We start from the raw sequence: 13,328 nt of genomic DNA, 5'->3' as shown, positions 1-13,328 counted from the left end.
GAGAAAATAAATAACAGCTCAGTATGAACACATTCTCTCTAGACTTGAGGAAGAATATTAGAAGATATTACAGAAAGAACTGAGAATTAATGAATATTCACTGAAAACGCATTCAACACTAATTGAACAATTATTGAATTAACTGTTCCTTTACAACTCTCTTAGTGATAGAAGAGATCTCCTAGCTTGAGCTTAATCCCATCCCCTCCCCCATCTTCTTAAAGGTGGACTAGTGAGTCGCTTCCAAACAATAGGGAAAATTATAAATCACAGTGCAGAAACCTGACGAATACTGTCTGAACCATGCGATGAAGGGTAACATCACCAGTGGCATCATGTGGATCTCATGTACCCTGATAAAATGTGGTGCAAAGGGCCCTTGAACTCTGTTGTATTCTTTCTAAACACATGGAAGTCCAGACTGATCATGAGAAAACAACAGACATACACAGATTGGAAGACACTCTGCAGAATTCTTCGCGAGTCTTCCAGACTGTAAAGATTTAAAAAAAAAAAAAACAAGCAAAGACTGAGAATCAGTCATAGACCATAGGAGACAGGTACGACATGCTAGTTAAATGTAATACAGCATCCTAGATTGAATATTGAAACAGAAAGATGGTCTTGATAGTAAAACTGTTGAAATCCAAATAAAGCCCATAAGTTAGTTAATAATGATGTATCAGTGTCAGTTCCTTCATTTTGACAAACGAATCATAGTAATATAAGATATTAACCATGTAGGAAACTGAGTGAGGGGTATATGGGAACTGTCTACACTATCTTTGTGACTTTTCTATAAATATAACATAACTATAAAATAAGAAAAAATTTAAAGGGAGGTTTTTTGGTTTGGGGGATCTTCATCTGGTTCAGTTGTTACAGGTCTTTTATTATTATCACTTATTATTATTATTTATTGGAGAAGTTGTAGGTTTACAGAAAAATCATGCATAAAATACAGAATTCCCACATACCACACCATTACTAATACCCTGCATTAGTGTGGTATATCTGTTACATCTCATGAAAGAACATTTTTATAATTGTACTATTAACTATAGTCCATCGTTTACAATAGAGTTCACTGTTTTGTGGCATTGTCATTGTTTTACACCCTTAAATGTTTTCTAGTAATCAGTTAACTTTTCTTGACATCAGTTTCCCAACATGTGTCCCGTTATCTTCTAGATTAGAAAATAGGCTGGACTGAGGGTAAAACTCCAGTAGAATGAATCCAGACGCCACAGGAACTGGAGCATGCACTGTCCCTCTTTCCTCAAAGATGATTTCTGCTATCTGTAACCTGGGATCACACGTTATGTCACAGCCAAGGATTCTAAAGTTTCCATAAAAGGGATCTACTTGTGCAATTAAAAAATAAGTATAATCTAAAAGCTAAATACTAGATTGTGTGTGAAACACCTATAATGTTTGCTTTTGTGTACTGCTTAATAAATTTCTCATTGATTTTAGACCATGCCAGCTATTCAATAAAATTCCCTAGTAAGGAAGCAAGCTAAAATAAAATTTAAATATATAAGTTTTTGTTCCATGATTGTTACTTCTAATTAGATTATTTTGTTTTGGAATACCAAGTCACACTTTTCATTCTTGATATGCTGTCCATCTGAAAGCTGCTTGACAAGCTCCAAGGTGTCCATGAAACAGATGCCAGTCTATGTAACTATTCTAGTTATATCAGGGCACAGCCAATAAAGTGCCACCTCCCAATATGTTCTATAATTTGGATCAAAAGCCTTCAATATTTACTCCCAAAGTCAGTATGGCAAGGAAATTCATGCGTACCCTTGGCAATGCATACATGGAAACAGAAAATTCAGAAACCATCAGTCTGCTGCCATGGCAGTTTCCAACTTTGGTGTTTTTTCTTTTTTTTCTTCCTTGCAATTTATTCTTTGAAGAAACTGGGTCATTTGCCCTACAGTATCCACACTGTCTGGGTTTCGCAAATTGCATCCCATGGTGGTATTTAACATGTTCCTCAGAACCGCCCCTCCCCCATTTAGCTGAAATGCTTCTGTCAAGATAGAGTTTTCCTCATCAGCTAGTTTGACTATACTAAGCTACAGTCTGTACATTAAAGGCGAGACAAGTTCTTGATTCTTTTCTTTTATCAGCTTACCAGAAATAATGAATTAGCTCCCTAGCAGCCTTCAAATGTATTTAATGAGCTTTTATTTAAATTTTTAAATTTTTATTTCTAAATATCTTAAGAACTCAAGGGTTTAAATGTATTTGACATGCTTTAATTAATATCTATTATTGCTATGTTCATGTTCAAATTAACCTGAATTTGGACAATGGAAACTGAATTAGGTAGCTTCTGCATACTTGTAACCCAAATTCAGAATTCTATGATAGCTTCCTTTTCTTCTGGTAATGGCAAAATTCTCCAGACACAGTTTGGATATCTCCTGTCCTAGATCTGGAATCGACTATTTCTCCAAAAAGCCCTAATTCCTTTTAGTGAGATACGCTAATTAGAGACCACAATCTGAACATTATGATCAGTCATCATTTCTATACTTTTTCAGTGAAAAGAGTCAGGAGATAAATATTTTCTGATAAAACACATCATTAGTTCACATTGTTATTTCCAATTTAAACTCAGGACTTTGGGATTTTTAAGTTAACTTGCCCAATCTTGTATCTCTTTCCTCTTTTTTTTAATTCTGAAAATCCCAGTACTCAATGACACCAACCTAATTACTTTTTGCTTCATCTCACACTTCAAACATGACAGTCTCAGAATAAATTAAACTAATGCAATAATTGATGAAAATGGTTTAAGATTTTTGTATTGCATTACTTTTTGTCCTTAAGTTTATACCACCAGGAATGTAGTGATTTAAAATAATTGCTTAACACACAATTACGTTGATTTGTTACTTTTTCCTTTTAATTCTTAGGAATTATTACAACTTAGTTTTGTTTTTTAATTATAATTATGCAAAATATATGCAATTATAAAAAATAAGATCTACGAAACAAGTTACCTTCAGGGAAGTCCCGCTACTATTGCTTTCTCCTCTACCAGATTCCCTACATTTTTTACAGCACTTTGTTTTTAATTTATCTTTCCACTTAAAATTTATTATAATTATATATATATTTATTTAAATAAAATGCACATATATATTCATCCACACTTGTTAGATGTGGATACATGGACATATGCTCTCATGCTATATGTATTTTTCTCCACCTTGCTGATTTTCATTTAATATCATGCATTAGCCAGGGTTCTCTAGAAAAATGGAACTGACAGGATATACACCTATGAGGAGATTTATTAAAAGAATTGTCTCACTTGACTGTGGGTATTGGCAGGTCCAAATCCATAGGGCAAGCCATTATGTTGGAAACTCAATGAAAGTGATGTTGGATTCCCCAGGAGAAATCGCAAACTGGAACCCCAGAGGTTTTATTTATTATTTTATTGATTGATTTTTCCATCCATAGTCAAAAGATTTGTCTGCAGTCTTCTTTTTATGGTGCATTCTTTGTCAAGTTTTGGAATTAAAGCTAAATTCACATCAGAAAGAAGTTGGAGTTTTTTCTTTTTCCCATATTTTTGCATACTTTAACTAGTTTTGGGATTGGTAGAAATTCCTTTTGAAATAGCCTGTTAATAGTAATATTAGGGGGATAAACTCAAACTGATTTTTATATTTTCCAAGATAAATGTCCTTTAGAATTTCTGTCTCAACTGGAGTCACTTTGGGCAAGTATTTATTTTCTAGAAAAGTATCCATTTCATGTAGGGTTTTAAAACTTCTACAAAAGTTTGCATGACATAGGCTTATATTGTAAAATAATACTTATATTTTTGTTTTTTATTTTTTCTTGAACATTCATTTAGTGTGTTTTCTTTTTTTGATTTTGTTAATTTTCTCAAAGGGCCAGACTTTGGATACATTTATTAGTTCCACTGGGTTGTTGTATTTTCTGTTTTATATATAATTTATGTTTTCAAATGTATTATTTCCCTTTTCCCTTTTTTGAAAGGCATTTATTTTAATTTTTTCTTTATTTATAATTTTAATTTTCTAAATTTACTTAATAATTGATTCATTTATATTTTAAGGATTCTAACACATATTTTTATTATTTTCAAGAAATTCTGAAATTTTGGTCTACTTTGACTCTGTCACCCAAAAATTAGCTGACAGTAATTATTTAAATTTCTAGGTAAAATGTTATTTTTAAATTATTTTTAAAACTAATTTTATTGCACTGTGGTTATGGATGAAACTTGCATTATTTCTATTATTTTGAATTTATTAATGCTTCTTTTGGTGCCTAAGACAGTCAATTTTATTAATATTATCTATTATTTTGCAAAAGAGGTGCATTGAGAATTATTTTTGTCCTCCTGACTTTCATGGATTGGAGGAGATGTATCAAAGTATGCTTCTATCATTATCGTGCTGCTGTCTCTTTCTCATTACATCTCTAAATCTATTTAATAAGATTGTTGCTTTGTTATGGGGGGCATAAACATTAATAACTGCTATACAGTCATTGTGATTTAGAGTCAATAGCAATATAAAGTGCACTCTGTTTTATTTCTTGGTCTGAAATCCATGATGACTTTTTATTTGAATTTGTTTTCTTTTCATTTGGATTTGTCTGGTGTATCTTTCTCTGTACTTTTAACTTTAATCTTTCCAAAACTCCTAGTTTTAGTATAACCTTTCTAGACCTTCTTGTTTCAGTACCTCCTGCATAATTCACGGTTGTGGATTTTCCTTTGGTAGTCAAATGAAAATCTAGGTTTTGCTTTTTATAGGTGCGTTAAGCCTAATTATATTTTTGATATGATTGCTACATTTTACCTCAGTTATAGCATATAAACATACAGCCTTTTTATACATACATATATATATATATATATATATATATATATATATATATATATAGTTTCATTTGAACTATTTTGGTCACATGTTTGTTATGTAAGCAAGTTATTTAAACACTTTAAAAATATATTTTAAGAACACTGTATTTTTGTCCTTTTACTTGTCACATTTATTTTAATAACATTACTTGCCTTGCTGTTCATGCTGTCTCTTGGTTCCCAATGTGAGCAATATTGAATTAGAAATCTCAAACTTTCCTTTCCCCTTCCTCTCATCTGGCACCTATTCTAAAGCAATGAGTGAGTTTATTCTACTTTCCATATAGCACCCTCATTGATTCCTCACTTTTAAAAATGATGTTGTATAAGCATTATCAGAGCATATACTATTATGGTGCATATAGAGTATATATTAATATATCTTACACAATAAATACATTACCAGAGCATATTTCATTACATATTATCTTCCCATATCCATAATTTTTTTTTCCTAAGGAAAAGTATACATTCCCTACTCATTAGTCATCCTTATGCTAATATCTCTCCAGTCTTTTGATTGTCTAAATCTTATTTGCCATAAGTAGATTCTTTAGTGTGGGCTGAGGAGGAAAATATCCCCTAAAATCTTGAATATTCATTGCATGTCTTGCATATTTTTACATTTGAAGATCATTTTCTTTTGTGGATATCTCATTATGTTACCCACGGTCTTCTAAGAAAAATGTTGCTATTGAATAATCTGATGCGAATCTGATTTTCCTTTCTTTATAGGTGATTTTGTCTATTTTGTCTTTTTATTTTTCTTTAAAGTCAGTTCTTCTGGTGTTGGCCATTCTGAATACTCAGTGTGACTTTAAAATTAACAGTAATTTCATGTCTTCTTTATATGTTTTAGGTTTGAATTATACTTTTAATATTTTTATTTATTTCCCAAGTTTTGATTTTCTTTTCCAGGACTGCTATTATACGTATGTTGGATTAGATAGATAGATAGATAGACAGATAGATAGATAGATGATAGACAGATAAGATGGATAAACATTACACTTTCTCTCAAATCCTTTTTTAAAATTAATTCTATTTATACTCATAAACCTTCTTCTCAATTTTCCAAATCTTTTTTATTTGTAGTAGGAAATTTCCTCCTTTTCACTTTCTATTTATCTAATAGCATATTTGCTCTAGTGTTTGTCCTAATTTAATCCTTATTTCTGAATAAGTTTTCTTTGATTTTTAATTCTCTTCAGAACTCTATCAGCAATCTCTAAAAGTATTCTTTATGCCCCATCATATCATTTCAGAATTTGTCTAAATGTGAATTATGCTCTTATTTAATTATATCTATAATCTTCCATTTTTATCTATTTTTGAATATCTATTTTTGAATTACTAGGTTAAAATTTTCATGTTTTGAGACACGTCTTTCTATCACACTTTCATTGTCTGGAAAACCAGTCTTTTTCTCACTGTTTTAAAAAACTTTTTTAAAAAACAAACTCTTTTAGGATTCAACCACAATTCTTTTCTGTTGCTCAATTTGATATAAGATATTTTGTACTCTTGTAGATGAGGGAGTTTAGGATAGCTTTGTTACTTTCATAACTCTGGGATCACTCTTCCTCTATTATAATTAAACACTCAACGATATGGATTTTCTCATGTCTGTTCCACACCTCCTCTTTTATCTGGCTCTTCTTTTTCTTCTGCCCAAAATATATCTGTCTTATTCAATTTAGATTTCACTACCAGCAGTTTCTCCTCACTGTGTGGTTTTCTCCCAGATATAAACTTCATAAATAGTGAGTTTAAAAATTCATTGGGGCCATACTAGCTGGCTTTGTCCCACCTTTTCCTAGTATCTTTGCTCTCACCTATGAATTAGAGCCTGCAATGCCTAAACAGAATTTTCTGTTCTCAGATTGATTCACCCACATTTTCCACACTGATAACAAACCCCTCAGTTTGGGGGAGAGAATTTGTTGTGACTTGGTTGTTAGATTGTTTGCCTCTCAGGATCACGAAAGTTGCTTTCACTTTCTCCTGTGCAATTGTTCATATGATGTGTCTTGGTGCTGTTAGTGATTTGGCCCCATCCAGTACCTTTTTGGAGTTTAATTTGTCAGTAAGTTTTGTTATGGATGCTATCCATGCAATTTAATTTTCATTATTATTGATTTTGCTTTTGCTGTTTTATGTGAATAGCTACATTTTTGAAGGAAGCAGGGAGTAATATATTTGAGGGGAGCAGGGAGAAATCAGGGAGATTCAAAAACTTCACTACATCTGCTAACGTCTACTTAATTTTAAAGATATACTATGTAAATTCAAAGAGTTGAACTGTCTTTAGCTTCAACCACTAAAAACAATTTTGCTACATTTTCAATGGGTTTTTGAAAACAGATTATGGAGCTATTACATGCATGTAGAACTGGTAAATATGTATTTAAAATAGTAAATTTGGACAGGTATTCAACGCACTTCTAAGAAGTTTTAGATGAAGCAGCAGATAAAAATTATGGATTAAAAATCAAGAATTTGGATCAGCTGATGATTTTATGTAGGCATGCTATTTTGCCTCATTAGTACTCATTATAAAAACAAGTGTAATTCTTTCTCGCTAGTAAAGTTTGGTCTATAAAATTCAAAATAACCAGTTATTTTCCAACCAGCAAGCCATGCCTATTTCCATAAAATTGTTTTATTCAGACTAAGCTAATTTCTAAACAATGTATTGGAAATAAATATTCTCAAACCTCTCAGGACACTCATCATTTTCTCTAGAATCTATAAAACCCCATTACCTGTAAATAGAGTTTGATGCAGAATGAAGAAAGATAAGTGTATCACAAATCATTTAGTGATGAGATCTCAAACTGAGCTACTTATAGATTCTTCTGTTTACCTACATCATGTTTAATTATGCCAATTTTACCCTGTTTATTTGGTGAGATGCATTTGAACACTAACACCTGAATGGAAAGAATGATCAAATTCTATTTCCTTGAAAATAAATGGTGCTCTATTCAACATGAAAGTGACACTTAAATGAAACCCAAAATATTTTTCTACATTTAGCTATCTATGCATGTGAGATATAGAAAAGTAATCTGCAAAAATTATCTTATTTTCCATCTAGATTGTAAGTGAAAAGCAATCAATTGAAGCAGTATATGAGTATAGGAGCCAGTACCACTATGCTTGGAAGCATATAAAAGAGAAACAGAATGCAAATCTGAAAAATATTATTCAATAGAGGAGGTGGCATATTAATATATATTTAGTAGAATAAAATATAAGCTATTATTATACAAGTATCTGCTAATAAATCTGAAATTAGCAATGAAATGTATATTTTTGTAGAAATAAATACTGCCACAGACCAATAAAAATTAGGAAGCTCTAATTCTATATTAAAAGAAAACTTGCAAAAAAGCATCAGTTCTCATTTAAAATGTCAAAAGGCTAACATGCCATAAATAATCTCTTCCATTTATCTTAAAAATAACTATAAAAACAGAGGAAATTAAATAAAAAATTAAAGCATTGCATAATTGATCATTAAGACAGAGACAACCTGTTGATAGCATTTCTCTACTGTCAAATCTTCTGTAGCTGGCTCATAGACCATAATGTAAAAGCTAAAATGCTAAAACTTCTAGAAGAAAATTCAGGAGACAACCTGCATGATCTTAGGGTAGGAAAAAATTTCATAACCAAGCCAGAACTAATCATAAAACAATTTATAAATTAGCCTTCAGGGTTGATGGAAATGTTTTGGTAACAGATGGTTGAGATGGTAGTACAACATTGTGAACGTAATTAACAACAATGAATTATATGTTTGAATGTGGTTAAAAGGGGAAATTTTAGATTGTATACATGTTTAGTAGAATACAAAAACAAAAAACATGGGACTGTACAACAGAAAGTGGGAACACTAATATAAACCATAGATTATAGTTAATATTACAATTATATTAATATTCTTTCAATTGCAACAAATATACTCTAATAAAATCTTTAAAAAAAGTTTCTGACTTTTGTAAGACGGTTTTAAAAAATATTCTCAATGCATATATCAGGATTTTTATCCAAAACATATAAGTAACTTTTACATTATAATAAGAACAAACTAGCAACTCAAAAAATTGGCAAAAGATTTGAACAACCACTTCACAAAAGAAGATATATAAATAGCCAATACTGACATGCAAAGACACTCAACATCATCAATCATCAGGAAAATGCAAGTTAAAACTACAAGATACCACTGCACACCCCCTAGGATAACTAAAATTAAGAACTCTGACAATGCCAAAGAACAGAGCCTCTCTTATTTGATTCCTTATTCTAGCTTCTAAATCTGCTGCCTGAATCCAGGGATTTAGCCCCCAGTTAAAGAGGCATTGTGTGAGGAGCCCCATGTCTCATTAACACAATTGAGCACTGGTAACAGATGGAAAACTACTACATTAGTCTCTCCCTCCACTGCTAACTTTGAATGATCTGGGATTTTTTATGTGGTAAGGGAACAAGTGGGTTTTCAAACTGCTGGCAATAATGGTAGGACGAATGAAGAATTTTCAAAAAGAAGGAATTCTTACGGAGAAGTGGTCCTGAGATTCAGCCACTTGCCCGAAATGGAAATTTCCCTCCATTGTTGATCTTGGATACTCCCAGTTTAGCCTTCTGAAAGGAGTCAGCACTTTCCACAGAATTCCAATATTCCACTCATTCAAAAACTAGCAAAACTGCCTGGGCATATTCCGTGGTCATGAGATTCTAGGATATGCAAGAGTCATTAAAAACGGCGTTCTGAAAAGTCGTGACTATTTATGAGGAAGTGACATTTCCCTATGTAGATTTAAGTAGTTTAAGTCTGTATATCCAGAATTTACAACTCTTTCGGGAAATCACCAGAATGAAACTCTTAAAAAATAAAACAAAACTAAGTTTAGAGGTTCATGAATCCATTAGATCATGTTTTGATATGTTTTCTTGGTGAAAAAAGTGTGCTGAGTAAATGCATTTTCTGTAAAAGTGCAATTGGAAAATTATTCAATGACTTGTGGGAAACTTTTAAAAGTAAAGAAACTTGAACTAAATAATGCATGAAAATGTGCACTTGTCTCTGTCTCCTCGTTTTGCTTTAAAAAAATACCTTGCTCATTAAATATTTACCAAATGAATGGAGGCTATATATTTAACTTCAAATAGGTAAATTTTTAAAAGACATGGTGTCTTTTTCAGGGTGATGATATACAGGAGGGCAGTGTGCTTTCACCTGTTTTAACAGTCATAATGACAGATTCAAATGCCACCCTGCCCAAGACATTCCAACTAGGAAAACTGATTTGGATGAAAAATTATTTCCCATGAACATCATCAGTACTGAAGGGGATGGAGAAGACAAAATGTGATGAGTTATGCAGTTTCTATCAAATTGAAAAATAAACTAAGTTTTTTCTTTATATTTTAGTAAAGAGCATATATTCTCCAAGAAGCTCTGAAACAAACCATTCTTGAACCATTATGAATACTGTGTTACTATTTATGAAAATTTACCATAAATGTACACGTTGACTGGTTAAGTAGATTTAAAAATGTAAGTGACCATTTTACCCCCATTTCATCATATGCCATTGTATCTATTGCTTTTTAAATCCTTCATCCTAAATAGAGACACACAAACACACTTTTTTCTTTGAAGTGAAAAGTTTCTATTCACTTTCTAGAGTTGTTGCCAGTGCAACCAGAAATAAATTTTCCTTAATTCAGCTCCATACTTACTGCTTAAACAATGAAATAAAATCTTTCACGTAACTCAAGTATATTAACCTATCATTAAATTTTTCTTTCTACTTTTCTGCCAAAATCCAACTATTCCTTTTGCCCCAGTTCCCTAATAATGGTAACTATTGAAGTCTGAGGGGCAGATTTTTAAGGGAGCTCCTAGGAATATGCACTGACACACCATAATGTGTGGTTTTGTGATGCTATAAATTCCTTTCAGGGGACACTGTTCAATCCAAGCTATATTTCCTATTAGAATTTAGCCCAAAGTATGCCAGCCATGATAAGATCATAATCTTCATGGCTCGCAAACTAGGCATTATTATTTTATTAAAGGCACAGACATTAAAGAGCACTTCTTGGAAATGTATGCATTGTCTAACGTGATCTTTCTGGCCACCTACTTCTGAGGATCCACTTTTGTTTTAATGTATCATTACAGAATGTTTGCTTTTATGATTGTTAATATCCCCAACTCAATATTTCCCTACAGAAAAGTTTGGCATTCTATTTCACTAACCACAAAATACCTTAATTCACTAGTTAATTTTTTTCTTATATGCTTTAACTCATGTCAGCACTGTCACAAAGAAGCTATTGCCCAACATAGCTAAATTTGACATTTAACATATTTGACTATGTCTCTTGTCCATTTCTTTCCTTGTTTCCTTTTGCAAAGCCTTCCCATCATTTCATGCTTTAGAACACACACTCTTCTCCCTTTTCCCCTGCAGACTGCTTTACAAGGGAATTTCATTGCACCTCCAGAAACTCTCTGCAAACACAACTGACCTTTTCAGTTCTCAAGTTTCTACTAAAAGATTGAAAAAGCAAATTTTTGACTCCCTTATTCCAAGATATCTCTGAATATAAATGTCATCAACCTAAGTACAAAAGTCCCCCATCTCAATATCTGAACAGATATTCAGATATCTGACTATTTGATTTTCTGGTGAGTCTCAACCCACTACAATTGTTCAGTGTAATGAAGTGTTTAATTTTTTGACAGTGTCCTGTTTTCAGGTTGCTTTACATAAAAAGCAAAATTATTTTCCAAACAAATTATTTTCACATCTAGAAATTACGTTGAAAACATATGTAATAATCTATGCCCCCATGCTTACTTCACATTTGAACCTGTGCACATCTTTAAAAACTACATAAACTCTACTAGAACTGAAGAGTATTAGGAAGTCCCTGAAACAATAGGATTAATTCATCATTAGGGCACTAGGTCTATTTAGATGACCATATGAAGTAACATATTTTATAATGACAGAAGGAATTTAACACATATTATTTTAGTATAGACCTCCTTAAATTACCCAAAGTTCTTTTCTTAAAAAGAAGACATTAAATAGATTAAGTTTCATATGCATGCTCTGATTCCATCCTACACACCTCCATTGGATCCCACAGTTCAGTCAGCTTTCCTGGAGAGCCAGTCTCCATTCTAATTTAATTACCTCAACTAACCAAGAGAAGAGGGAGACAGAATAATTTTTGTAAGGACAGGAATAGAGAAAGGCAAATATTCTGAAGAGGAAAATATGCTATACAGAACATGGTTATTTTTTATGCATTTGCCAAACCGGTAGCCTTTTTCCAGCTCCCAACAGCTGTGACCTACTCAACAAAACTGACACAGAAAACTCCACAGAGGAAATTCTTTCCCTTTCACATAGTTCTAAAATAAATATTTTTTAGTCTTGGCATATCTATCTGATGGATTTTTTTGTTGTTCAGATCAGTGATCAGTTGACTCTGGGAGCATTCTAATTTAAAAAAAGATCTGTTTGGTCATTTTCAGTCTTTGATCCAAATTGTTCCAGATGACTAAACTGAATGATCCTTTTATTCCCACCCATGACTGATTAAGTGAGTTGAATTGATGTGAGCATTTTTTACTCTCATCTTCACTCTTAAATATGCCACATGATTGCTCTCTTCTACTGTTCCCAATAGACGGACAGTTGGTTTTTCCTTTGAAGTCCACTTCATTTTCTTTTTGTTTTGGACGAGCCTAAGACAGGGATTACTGGCTTTAATTTTTGTTTCAAGCTAAAACTTCAAAGCATATCAGGGCTGCCAATTCTTCAGTGCTATGACATGTTTAGACAACGGGCAGTGCCGACACGACAACAACCTGTTGCTGTGTGTATGGGTGCCAAAGGGGCTAGTTGGAATGAAATTACTTTACTTTTTTGTGTATAGTCATGTCATCTCTCATGGTTAATGTCAGAATTGCACTTTTTACTGGACTATTTGCCTGTCAGATTGTGGAATTTCTGACAGTATTTGAAGAGTGTGAACAAAATGGAATGCCAGCCTTTACTCCCAGGCAGCTGGCCTAACAGCTATCAGCGGCATACTGTCCCTGAGGGTTTGGCTGAGCAATAACATCAGTAATGCCCAAGGGATAACAAGGGAAAGAAAGAGAATGAGATCATGGAAGAGAAAGATTAGAAAGTGTGAAGTTTGTGATACTTAAAGAAAAAAAAAAAAAGACGTAAAAATTGGCAAATGGTGATATTGCCTATAATAGCATCAGATATTCCTTAGTTGCTTTCTCCAACTACAGATGCATTCAGGTGGCTGCTGAACACTACACAGACAAGTAGATATTGTTGGAATTTAGAATTGGGCT

Source organism: Choloepus didactylus, chromosome 17 (assembly GCF_015220235.1).
Source record: "Choloepus didactylus isolate mChoDid1 chromosome 17, mChoDid1.pri, whole genome shotgun sequence".
In the NCBI taxonomy this organism is placed as follows: domain Eukaryota; kingdom Metazoa; phylum Chordata; class Mammalia; order Pilosa; family Megalonychidae; genus Choloepus; species Choloepus didactylus.
The sequence above is the reverse complement of the archived record's forward strand: the minus strand, read 5'-3'. Positions refer to the sequence as shown.